Source organism: Chenopodium album, chromosome 10 (assembly GCF_948465745.1).
Source record: "Chenopodium album chromosome 10, dcCheAlbu1.1, whole genome shotgun sequence".
Classification (NCBI taxonomy): Eukaryota; Viridiplantae; Streptophyta; class Magnoliopsida; order Caryophyllales; family Amaranthaceae; genus Chenopodium; species Chenopodium album.
The window spans coordinates 25,701,322-25,715,071 of NC_137843.1; the positions used below are offsets into that span (position 1 = coordinate 25,701,322).

General features: G+C 38.0%; 1 non-coding gene across 1 annotated transcript; it reads left to right on the plus strand.

Moving 5' to 3' along the window:
* The first annotated feature begins 738 nt into the window (after positions 1 to 738).
* On the plus strand, positions 739 to 844 carry LOC145565847 (small nucleolar RNA R71). Its single transcript, XR_014095215.1, has one exon. It is a non-coding gene; the product is annotated as a small nucleolar RNA R71 (small nucleolar RNA).
* Positions 845 to 13,750: the final 12,906 nt, after the last annotated feature.

Sequence of the window (13,750 nt, forward strand, 5' to 3'; positions counted from 1 at the left end):
TTACCTCTACCTTGATTATGGTTACCATAACCTTGGTTATGATTACCATAATTTTGGTTATGATTTTGGCTACTACAACCTTGGTTGTTATAGTTACCTCGGGAATTTTAGTTCCCATGGTTCCTATTACCACCACCTTGGTTGTAGTTGTCAAAATTGTCATGGTTGTTGTAATTCCTATTCCATTGACCTCTTTGATTCTCAAACCTAGAATCATGATTTTTTGACACATAGTTCACATGCTCATTCACATTTCCATCTTGATCATCACAAACATCAATACATGCATGAGGGCAACAAGAAACATCATGATCATACGACCCACAATCATCACAAAACAAGCATCCACTAGGCATGTTACTAGAAGAGGGAGGGAGTTGAGAATTAGAAGACATACCTCTCCCCTTAGATTGGGAGGGAAGACTTGAAACTTGGTAGGTATCACTTTCCAACTTCGCCTTGATAGCGGACATCTCCTTCCCCAAGTTTGTCATTTGTGAGGATAGATTGTTGATTGCATTTAGATGATCAATCGAGTACACCGAAGAGCTACTCTTGCTAGTTGACTCTCTTTCTCCATCTTTCCATTCTCTATAGTACCTCACTACGTCTTCAATTATGTCTACCACTTCCTCTTCCATTTTGTTCATGATAGGACCTCCGGCTCCTCCATCTAAACATGATTTTCCTTGAGGACTAAGGCCTCCATAGAAGATTTGAATAATTTGGTACGTAGGAATTCCGTGGTCAGGACACTCTCTTTGATACTCTTTGTATCTCTCCCATGCTTCATAGTGACTCTCACTAGGCTTTTGCTTGAAACCTTGAATCAAAGCTCTAGCCTCCACCGTTTTCTTTTGTGGATAAAAACGGGATAGAAAATTTGGCTTGACTTCCTTGTCTAGCCATTCCAAGGCACGCCCTATGAGTGAAAGGGAAAAAGCTTGAGGCGAATGAATTCTTGGGAAATTCCATTCACCTTGATAGTATTGCAATACTTTTCAAACTCCTTGAGATGATTTAGCGGCTTTCATGCTTGGCCCCACTAAATTGTCGCCTCTCTATCAAAGTGATCATTGCCGGTCTTATTTCAAAGTCATTTGCCGGTGTTGTAGGTGGAGCGATCCCACTCTCAAATCTATATGCACCGGGAATCCCCAACGCCACCCTTGGATTTTCTCTCATTCTTGCTTGTTCCTCTTGTTGTGGTTCTTCTTCACTTGAAATGCTAGGGCTCAAAGATCGTCTAGCACCCCTTAACCTTGCAATAGTTCTCTCAATTTCCGGATCAAATGGCACTAGTGAACGACCACGTGCTCTATGCATAAAATCTCAAAAGAAATGGTTAGTAGCACGGCTACAAGTGTAGCCTAAAAGAAAATCTTTTTGTATTTTCAATTAAAGGTGAAATAGACTCAACAACTATAACAAAGCACCAATATCATTCCCCGGCAACGACGCCATTTTGACGTAGGGAAAATGTAGGTCGTTTTCTACCCTTTCCTAGAGCCAAAGAAAATTTATAAACACTCGACCAACCTAATACGAGTATATGGTAAGTCAAGGGTTGAACCCAAAGGAATGAGTAGATGCAAGCTATAGCCTAGGTCAAGCTACTTCGAAGATTATGGGAAGATGTGGTTGGTAACTAAGGTATCGAGAAAACTAGATAAATCGAGAAATTCAATATACTAAACACTAGGGATATAGCTTCCACATGCAAGCTCAATGATTATGCTAATTGAAGGATCACTCAATCAATTCAAACATTGCAATCAAAGGAATTCAAGGGCTATCTCCTATAAGCCAAGCTAGGGTTCACTATGAATGGCTAACTAGGAAAATCACAATCAAATTCAATCAATTAAAGCAATTCTCAAATCAAGGGTTCATGTCATTGAAACTTGCAATGCAATCTAGATTAATCTTATAGGTTGATCACTCCTAGTCTAATTAATCACATGCACAACCATGTCAACCAATTTAATTGTAACAATTCAATCAATCAAGGATCATCAACTAGCAAAAATCATCAATCTAGCATGCTTCCCCTTCTCCCTAGCAACTAATCTACTCACTAATCATGGTGAAAATGAAGAACAAAACAAATTCAATCAAAATCATATTCATTTCAAGTTTAATCTAGAAGGAATTCAATCACTAAACAAATTCTAAAGCAAAGAAAGAAATTCAAATCAAACATTCAAAAATTAAAGGAAATTGCAATAAAAGTAAATTTAAAGGAAAGAAATCTCACAAACTTTCATTGATGAGAAGAAAAAAAAATCCAAGATCAAGTTGAAATCAAAGATCAAATTCAAGTAAAATCAAGTATCAAATTCATGCGGGCTTGGCTAATGGAGAGACCTAGGTTAATAAGTCCTCCTGACAATATTGACAAATACACTCATAATTGCCTTGTAAGAAGAAAGAAACGCTTCACTTTGAAGATAGGTCATCGAGAGTGGAGTAAAATCTTTGAAGCTCGCGACTTCTCTGTCAAGTGGGTCGTCTCTTTGTGGAAAATTGAGAAGATGGTTGGGACCAATGCTCAACCTGCCTGTCGTATCCTAAGCTTGTCAAAGATGAATTTTTATTTCCCCTACAGAGTAAGAAGACAATATGGTCTTACACAAACTATCCCTTCTAGGGACCTTCGTAGACCCTATGAGCATCCTATATCGCATGACATTGAGCACTTTGATGATTATTGGTATGCTCGTCCCCTATGGGAAGTTTTTTCCAATCGAGTGATTCCTCCTTTGTCTAGAAAATCAATGGTTGCTTAGCAGATCCCAGAAGGACAAAGGTAAAGCTCAAAGTACAAGTACGTGCAGAGAAGACACATATTAAAGATCGTTTAGCCTACAAGATAATCCCTCCCAAAGACCGTATGGGTTCAAAAGTTGAGTTCAAGACTCCTATTATGCCTAAGAAAAAGAGTGTGTCTAAGGGCAAGGAGAAAAGAAAGACTAACTCTATGAACAAAAAAGTGTGAGTTGAAAAGAAAATTGGGGTGTTAGCTAAGGAGAAACTATCACTGCGAAGGTTGTATGTAGATCATCTAAGGGATTCCTATTGGTGAAAGAGATGGATGATGAGGAAGAAGAAGAGAATAATTGGAAAAGGGCTAGAAAGGAGAAGGCAGAGTAAAGCATTGCATTGATTTTAACTCATTAGAAAATTTTAATTTTTTAGTCAATTTTATTTTTAAGCTTTATTTAATTCCATCAATAATAATTTTTATTTATTTATTAATGTAATTTTAAGCTTTTTAATTAAATCAACTTTATTTTAAATTCTCTGTTTTATTAAAGAAATGAAAACAACTTGAACAAGTTCGAACAACGATTCGAGTAAGGAAGTCAAAACATCCCGAAATTGACCCAAACTTGCCCGGATTAACAACAGTAATTTGTCATTGAAAATTTGAATCCAACGCAGCGTGATGATCCTATCGCTGCGCATTGATCTTGTCGTGGCGCGATAAGACTGTCATGACACGTTGGTCTCATTTTTGATGCGACGTTGACGCTAACTCAGCGTGTTGATGTGGGAGTGCAATATTTATAAAATTTAAAGTGGCCGCGCCCCGTAAAGGGTTGCCTATGTATCCTTTTTAAGGAATTAGGCCAAACGTAGCTCTTTTGAGTATAGAACTCAAGTAATCATGGGTAGAATTTCTTAAGATGGTCAAGATTTGTCATATTTGTGAATTCATTGCCATCCATGTCAATTAGTTTTGCGGCACCTCTTGACAGGATAGTTTTGACAATGTACGGTCCGGACCAATTAAGCCTAAATTTACCTCTTAGGTCTAGAACATTTTTCCTTAATGCTTTTAACACCAAGTCTCCTACTTTGATGTTTCTCGTCTTGACCTTCTTATTAAAGTGTCTAGCCATGCGGGTTTGATAGCATTGAGTATGATGTACAGCTTCCAGTCGTTTTTCATCGAGTAGAATTAGCTCTTCATACCTTGCCCTTGTCCATTCAACTTCATCGAGTTGGCTTTCCAATGCTATGCGTAAGGAAGGTATTTCCAATTCTACAGGTTGTATGGCATCCATTCCATAGACTAAGGAAAATGGCGTATTTCCTGTGGATGATCGGATCAACGTGCGATAACCCCAAAGAGCAAAGTGGAGTTTGTCGGGCCAATCCTTGTAGTTTTCAGTCATCTTTTCAATTATAACTTTATCATCTCATGTGGGATTCCATATGGACATATAATGTTTCTTTCGATAAAGAGTGCTACATGTTTTGCAGTGAGTTTCTTATGAGGATGCTTCAACCCATTTTGTAAAGTAGTCTATCGCAACAAGGATGTACTCATGGCCTCCTGCCCCAGGAGGGGTTATTTTTCCGATGATATCAATTCACTATGTTGAGAATGGCCATGGAGATGTGTAGGTGTGAAGGAGGGATGGTGGAACATGTTATAGGTTAGCGTATATTTGGCATTTGGGACACCTTTTCACATATTGATGACAGTTCCTATTCCTGGTAGTCCAATAATATCCTTGTCGCATTATCTTTTGGACTAGCATTTTGTCATTCATATGGATTCCACATGCTCCTTCGTGGATTATCTCCATTGCCCTTTGGGATTCTTTCTTGCCTACGCATAGGAGAGCTCTACCTTTAGGTACCCTTTTGTGTAACTCGTCATTTATGAGCACAAATTGGGAAGCCAAAAGCCATAGAGCACGTTTAGCTCTTTTGTCAGCATGAGGTGGGTATTCCCCTTTTGTGACATAATTGAGGATATCGGTATACCAAGGTTCTTCCTCTTCCTCTTCTTGGAATACTTCCTCATCTTCGATGGCTTGAATATAAATTAGTTTATGCCTTTTCTCTATTGTCAAAGGCATTTGCTCTATTTCCTTAGGAATCCTGACTATTTAGGCTAGTTTTGTTAAGGCATCACCGAACTGATTTTCTTCTCTTGGTAAGTAGGTATATTCTACTTTCTCGAGTTGATCAGTAAGCGTTTCTAAATATGTTTGGTAAGGAGCCAAACTTTCACTCCTTAATTTCCATCTTTTGGAGATTTTGTTAATAATAAGGGAAGAATCTCCAAATATTCGAAGCTTCTTCACTCCCAAAGCTAAAGTAGTTTCGAGGCCTACCACACATGCTTCATATTCTGCAGCATTATTGGTAACGTCGAAATCTAACTTGATTGAGATTAGGACATGCTCTTCTTTGGGTGATACCAATAGGACTCCTACACCACATCCTTTTTGGCTTGATACTCCATCAAAGTATAATGTCCAAGTATCATCTTATGTGAGCATTAAGTCTTCATCCGAAAAGTCATTTTCATGTATTGGTGTTAAGTCTTCGATCGAAAAATCTGCTAAGAAATTTGAAACCACCGAGTCTTTGATGGCTTTTTGAGGCATAAACCTGACATCAAATTGAGGTATACCTCATGTTGTATTTCCTTAATCTTTCGAAGAACTTTCTCAAGGCTATTTAATGTCTTGGATGGTCTTTTGATTTTACAATCATATCGTCCACATATACTTCAACCTTTTTATGCATCATGTCATGGAGTAAGGCAGACATTGCTCTTTGGTAAGTGGCACCCGCATTTTTCAACCCGAATGGCATCACCGTGTAACAGTAAGTGCCGTAAGGTGTTATAAAGGTGGTTTTTTCCATATATTTTTTGGCCATGAGGATCTGGTTATAACCTGCATACCCATCCATAAATGAGAGAAGCGCGTGATTAGCCATGTTGTCTACTAGAATATCGATTTGTGGTAAAGGGAAGTCGTCCTTTGGACTTACCTTATTTAGATCTCTATAGTCGACACACATTCTTACCCTACCGTCTTTCTTAGGAACCGATACCACATAGTAACCCATTCGGGGCATTTGGATACCTTGATAAACCTGCAGTTATTTGTTTTTGAAATTCTTCTTTTATCTTAAGAGCTATGTCGAGTTTCATTCGACATAGCTTTTGTTTTACAGGTTTCATTTCTAGGATGAATGGTATAGTGTGTTGAACAATTTCTCTATTTATTCGTGGCATATCTTCATATGACTAAGCCAAAACATCGATGTATTCTTTTAATAAGTCAATTAAATTGGTTATTTCTTCTTTATTAAGAGTTAAACCAATTTAACTTCTCTTTTAACAGTTGAATCTTTTGAGATATTAACTATTTCGGTGTCCTCAATTATCGGTGTTTTATTTTCAAGTGTTTCCACTGCTTTAATTATTTCTTTGTCATTTTTGTTGTTAGCAAAGCAATGCTCATCATCTTGGGTAAGAGAATTACACGAAAAGTAAGCGAAAGAAGACATATTATTTAATTCAGAAACCATTACATCAAAAAGAGACACGTCCGTTGGGACTTGACTATTAACTATTCTAGGAGTAGGTTCTAAACTAGGAAGGATAGGAGGAGATGCAATTATGGGATATTTGGAAGACTCAATAACAGAATACTCAAATTCAGACTCACACTCAGATGAATCAGATTCATCAAACACTGGTCCTTGTCTTGTGGTGATGGAGATTCTTTTTCCACTTGGCGTAGTCACCTTCACGGTCTTTCGCCATCCTTGAGCTAGTCCTTCTGCCAGGGTAATGAGCTTTGAAGGGTCAAAGTTTTCATTTTGCAACACCGTTTGGATAAGCGCGGAGTTGTCGTCGACACGCTTAGGCTCATTTTTCTCGTATCCAAAGAGGAGACCCATAACATAAGTCAAAGCATGGAGGTGCTTTCTCCTTGTGGATGGGAGTTGGGATCTCATCTAAAAAATTGCAATCCAAGAATACTTCGAACCTTGGTTGCCTTATCCCATCTTTAACAAAAGGTTCAGGGAATTCATAGCATGGATAATCTTCACCCTCTTTTATGAATTGTCCATTTAGGGTGAGAGGGTAGTGATCCATTGGGATTGCTCTTTTCTAAGTACGAGCGTTTCTTCGTGCATTGAACTTTTCCTGGGCTCGCTTAAAATCTTCTAGAGTTGGTTCAAAACCAAGTCCAAAAGTATCTAACTTAGGGAGGCCAGGAAGTCCCGTTTGTTTTGCTATTCCTTTCTTCTTTCCTAGAGTAATTCCGGGAAAGTGTCCTAGTTTCTTAAGAATAGTGTTGACTGTTATATTCGAATAGAGGTCGTAGCGAAGAGGGGTATTTTCATCTTCCTCGATTAAAGCGACCTCTTCAGCATTAAAGCCCCATAAGTATTTATCGTTTTCATCGTGCTCCACATTTATAATCGGTTTATCTATTGCTTTGATTCTCATGGGGGAAGCATCGATTGTGATAGGAATTCCTCCAACTATAGCCTTGGCTTGATGATGGAGGGATGAAGGGACGGCCTTAAGGTCATGAAGCCAAGGGCATCCCAAAAATAGGTTAAATGATGCTTTAATATCTACTACTTAAAAAGTAGTAGCTTGTTCAATAACTCCTGCCGTGACATTCATAGTGATAGTCCCAAGAGCTTGACGACGAGTATTATCATAAGATCTTATGCCTTGTGTTGATGGAGACAAATCCTCATCTTTTATTCTTAACATTCTCATATTTCGGAGTGGGCAAACATTAATTGCCGACCCATTATCTACAAGAGTCATCGGAACGTTCATTCTTTTACAAATAACCGTGAGGTTTAAGCCTTATTATGCTTGTCACCTTCAGGGATAAGTCCTTGTCAGAAAAGGTAATCAAGTTGATAGGACTAGGGAGATCACTAGTGAGGAAATTGGATAAACCCTCAGGTGAGGTTTCCGAATCTATCCCCACTTTAGCCAAAGTGTCCATCACTGCGAGCTTATGCTCGTGGGATGTGGCTAATAATTTCCATACATTCATCTCAACCTTAGTCTTCTTTAGTTGTTTGACAACATCGTTGTCTTCTATAAGTAGTATAGCGACTTGTTGAGTGGTAGGAATGGGTTGATTTGTGATGGGAGGTTGCATTCTTCCGGTTCTCGTAAGAACGTATATGGATGAATCTTCTTCGTCCCAAATGTCGTCTACAGGATAGATTGTGGAAAGTGAGGTTTCTTCAACATCTTTGAGGTAGACATCCTCATCATCGCTTTCCCAAACTCCATTAATGCTCACATCCTTCTCTGGATTAGTTCGGGCAAGCTTTCCACTGTCAATGAATCCTTAGATAAGATCCTTGAATTTAAAGTAGTGTTCAATAGTATGTCCTCCAGATTGATGGTATGGACAATAGAATGTGTCTGTCCTTTTTAATGATTCAAATGGTCTTGGCTCGAGAGGTTTGATCTTTCCATTCTCGAAGAGCATTTTGAACATGTTTTTCGTAGGAGGTCCCAATAGGTGTATAGACTTTTTCATTCCTTTTGGATGGTTCAACAACATTGAAAGAAAATGGCTTCCTTTCAGTAGCTTTAGTGGGCATCATCTCTTCAGTAATACGCTTATTTTTAGCCAACTTCGCTTGCTGGATGGAATCACAGAGTAGGCTCATTGCCTCCCTCATTGTGTTTATGACAGCGCATACATCTTTCTTAGAGGCAAATTCTTTAGTTGGGGGAAAATCACTCATGGCATCGAAAAAGGTTTCCTCCTCTTCTTCAATAGGATGAGTTTCTTCAATCGGTTTGATGAGGAGTGATGGATCAAGGTTATCTTCCTCATCAAAAATTGCTAAGGCGTTTAAAAGTAGAGCACTATTAATACTTGGCTTCTTGCTAGCAGGAGGCAATGGAAGTTTGTTGCTATCAATTAAATCTTGAATGGCTTCTTTCAATTTCAAGCAATTCTCAGTGAGATGGCCCCTGCCTTGGTGATACTTGCAATGCGCATTGGGGTTCCAACTAGCCGTCCTCTTTTCGACTGGTGGATCTCCAAATGGTCCAATAGGAGTTATGAGTCCTTTGGCATGAAGGCGATCGAATGCCATGTCATAACTCATGCCAATAGGTGTGAAATTTTTCCTAATGACTTCTTTTGTCCTTGATTGTTCATAGCAAGGACCTCATTCAAGTTAAAGGTGCTAACATTGTTTGAGTGGGTGGTTTTGGAAGAAGAAGGATTGTCGTTCTTCTTTCCTTTCCAGCCACTATTGTTGTTATTAGCAGCTTTTTGTTTTAAGGTCGCCTTCAATATCGATACCTATGTCATAAACAGCATTGAAAGTATTCAGGTTGCTTTGGTATTTCAAATGTTTTGAATACTTTTCTTGAAGGTTTTTGATGAACATCCTCACAGACTCCTTTTCGGTAGGAACTTCTACCATCTTAGCAGAAGTTTCTCTCCACTTGTTGAAGAAAGAAGTGAATCCTTCATTCTCCTTTTGTTTCAACATTTCGAGTCCTCTATGGTCAGTTTCAACTTGAATGTTGCACTTGTACCTATTAATGAAAGCGTTTGTAATGGTTTCCCAAGAAGAAAACTTCTCCTTGTCTACAGAGAAAAACCATTGTTGACAAACGGTTTCAAGAGATAGTGAGAACAATGAAGGGAAAACCTTTTTTTTATTGCCTTAATATTCATTATAGTCTCGAAAGATCTTAAATGAAAATAAGGGTTGTCAGTTGGTTTGAACTTAGGGATGTCATTGGCATTGAACTTTTGCGGAAGAAGTTCTTTATCCACTAAGATCCCTTACGAGCTAATTCCCTGAAACTTGTAGTTGTTGGAAATTTTGCTAAGGCTTTCTTCCATGTGCTTAAGTTGTTGTTGCTTGACGGGATCGTTGACTTGAAAAGCAAGAGTCTTCATCATCTCAGTCAAGCTATTCATGTTTTGCCTCAATTCATCAACTTCTTGTTGGGAAGCCATTATTACGAACTTTTTCCTGAATCTGATGGGTTTATCAAAAAGTAGAACTTGGACAAAAGTGTTATCCTTGATTAATCGCCCTTCTCTTCTTGACCAAGCGCTATAATATTAAACCATTGACTTAATGACTTGACTCAAATTGACTTTGACTTTTATGGGTCTAAAAGACAAAAAAGCAAAAAAAAAAAAAAAAAAAATGGGTACATATTTTGGGAATCAATTTACAAATCAATCTATGATTTAAAACAACATAGTTTTGTTGGGAGGAAATATTATCCGACTTACCCCCTTAAAAAAAATGACTCTTATACATGGTCATGGTGAAACTCATATACAAAGTGTGTGCTATTAATTAGTGAGCGAAAGTGACATGTGACAGGCTTAAGTCGTATCACCTAATCAAAAGTAATTCCTAAGTCCTCTAACTAAGTAGATAGGGAACCTCATCAAAAGTAATTCCCAAGTCCTCTAAATAAGTAGATAGGGAAGTAGGGTCGAACCTCAGGGAAACAAGTCAATTTATTCCTAATTAATTAATACAATCTAAACTATTAAGTAACCAAAATTGTTATTGTGAAAGGGGAATTAAACTATGGAAATTAAGGGTAGAGAAAATTCAATAGTAAAGAAGCCTAGGGTCACAAGTTCACCAATAATTAATATTCTGGGATAAAACATAATAATCAATAATCAACAGACTCTCGCAATTTATTAATCAACATAGATCTAACAGGCTCTCGTAATTTACTAGATCTAAGTTCCTATTGAAAATAGCCCATTAATATCAAATTAACATCTGCTCGATTCATCAATTCAATATTGATATACTTTCACAATCAAATCACATCTGCTCGATTCATAATCCAATTGTAAAGAATTAAAACAATTCAATAAGAAATTATTGTGCAATATCAATAATTAACAGTAACAATATATCCCTTCATATTAATTATGGATTCCCCAAGAACCCTAGAATTAAACTACTCACACATAATTAATTCTAAATAAATCAAAGCATATGAAGAAGACGTGATTAAGATTAAAACAAGAAAATAAACAATAAAGGAGAGAAGAAGGAATACTGAAAGAAAGAAAATATGGAATTGCACTAAAAGGGAAGAACTTGAGTTTTACAATAATCACCAACTAAAAAGCTCTCTAAAGTTTTAGTATGAGAAAAGAGAATAATGAAAGCGTCCTATAAAAGATTACAAAAAAGAGTATTAAAACTAAGCTCAAAGATTAGCCAAAACAAACTCCTAAACCGCCTAAATTTACTCGCGCTCGATCGGGCGAAGGGCCGCCCGATCGGGCCTGCCTTTCTCCTCGAACTCTGCTTTCTGGGCAGCCGCCCGATCGAGCCAATGGCTGCCCGATCGGGCCCGGCTTTCCCTTGACCATTATCTAGCTTCTCTTCTAAATCATCTTGGGCTTCAACCATCGAGGCCCAACACCTCATCTTGGTCCATTACTCGGACCAATTTCTCGAACCAAGCCCTTAATCACCGATACGATCGGTCTTGGGCTACGATCAACAGTCATAATGTGCAACAAGCTCCAATATTCCGTAGTGGTCGGAAAACCATGGGAAAAACCGACAAATCCGGAAAATTCCTGCAAAACAAATGCCAACTCTACAAAACACTAGAAACCGCACATTAGCGCTAAAAATAGCTCCGAAGAGCTCAAATAAGCATATAAATGACCGTGGGACGGGGGATAAAATAACATATAAAACACAAATATCAACATGCTTGACACTTGTGTAAGACCATGGGACTATGTGCTTAGACTCGATTAAAAACCAAATTATGACTTGGTTATTTGATTAATTAATCAATTAGGCTTGACGCAAAGACCTGAGCAAAACATTGGACCATCGCGTGACTTGTGTAAGACCATGGGATAGAGCCATCGCGGCGCGATATTGTTATCGCGTCGCGATGAACCCTGATGGTTCGCGCCACAAGCCAAACTTCAGCGTCATGAGTGAAACATCAGCTTGAACTTGTTTCTAATATTCTGCTCGAAAAGGGTGAACCTAAAGTCGTGCTAAGTCAAGTTTTTTAGACTTTAATAATCTAAATTAATTAATTAATTAATTAATTAAGCAAAGTCCTTTAGTCATTAATCAGTTTATTTTGACTTATTATTATTAATCACAAGTCAAACAAATGGTTAGCTTAATCACACATAAGTTATGCACAAGTAAGAAATGCACAAATAGTCAAGTAGTCACAATATGATGCAATGAGTTTGCAACCTAACCATGGCTATAGTTCTCTAAAGTTCAAGAATTATGGTAGTTAAAGAGGGTCGATGGTTATGAGTCCGGATGCATCGCGCGGAAGCCTTACCTTTGGAAGGGTTGGCGCGTATGGATGTGTTATACCCCGTATTTTTATACGTATTTTATTTAAAATAAGTATTTTGTGGGGTATTTAAATAATTTGAAATGAATTAGTTATGATATTTTAATTATTTATTTTAAACAAGTTTGGAAATATTTTATAAAAGGAAATTTTTATTTAATTAATTATTTTACTAAGTTGGAATTTAATTTAGGAAAGTTTTATTTTAGTAAAGTTTAATTAGGAAAGGGATTAGGAAAGAGTAAAAAGGGAAAGTTTAGGTAAGAAGGGTTTCTAGACAAAGGGGTATAAATATTCAACACTTGGGCAAATTAAACTTTGCCCAGAGTGCAGAATACCCAAGGTAAACTTTCTCTCCCTTCTCCTTTATTTTTCTCTCTTTTTCTTTTTCCCCTTCCCCTTTTTCAGTTCACCACCACCGGCCACCACCAGCACCAGCTGGCAACGGCGGTGACCACCAGCAGGCTGGCAGCAGCCGGTAGTGGCGCCACCTACTATCCGGCCACCCCTATTCTCGAAAAAAAAATATTATTGTTGCAAGACTAACGTAAAGGTTTTGAAATTGATTTGATTTTGTCAAGGCCTACAATGATTCCAAGTTGTAGGTTTGACTTTGTTTTACTTTGGTTGACTTTACTTTTGGTTGGTTGACTTTTTATGTTGAGTCGTTTTAAATATTTTAAAGGAGAGTCTTCCGCTGTGTGTCTTTGATAGTTGCCTTAGCCGTTTTCACGATGGCGGTAATGTCTTACATTTTCCTATTTAAAGTTTTAAACAGGGCAAAACAGGTATTTTAAAAGAAAGGAATTTCTAGGGTGTTATAGGATGGGACCCCACAAGTTAAACTTGTTTCCATGGTTTGGTGAATTCAAAAACTCGGATGTACCCTTCGTTGCACGGAGCGTTCAATTGGGTTGATGGAGCGTGAATACTCGAGTGCAAAAGCCACATGTAGAACACATATGGTTTTCGGAAATGAAGGAAAAATTCAATCAGGAAATACAATCGATCAAACAGTACTCGAATCGGCAAAACAAGAAGGCAAACTTCTGGCTCGGTATTGGAAGAACTCGGCGCGAGAAAACTAGATCCATCACGAGGAGATGGCTTTATCGAGCCGCGATAAGAGTATCGTGTCGCGATAAGGTCATCGCACTCCAATGGATACCGTTGTCTCGCGACAGTTCCTACATGCCTCGACAGCTTTCTGTGTTCTCAGGATTTTCGATTTTTCGTAGCGTTTTTTCGATTCTAGTTGTGAAAGATATTTCCCAAATTTCCTACGTGTAAAATCCTATGTTTTTGACGCATTACGGATGGTCTTTCCAATGCGGACCTTTTTATGCTTATGCAATTAACGTCAATCAAAATTACGCACATGAATATTTAGAACGTTTCAAGTCTCATCCACTCATTCTAAATTATTTCCAAAATAAATTTTAGGAATTAAAATGGAAATCCTCCCCACTGGAGTCGCCAAAAACTGTAGGGAATATTTCAAGCATCCCACACTTGAGCCCCACTGTGATCATACACTTAAGCATGGTGGCGTCCAAAGGGAAGGAAGCTAGAGCAAAAGAGTCGCCA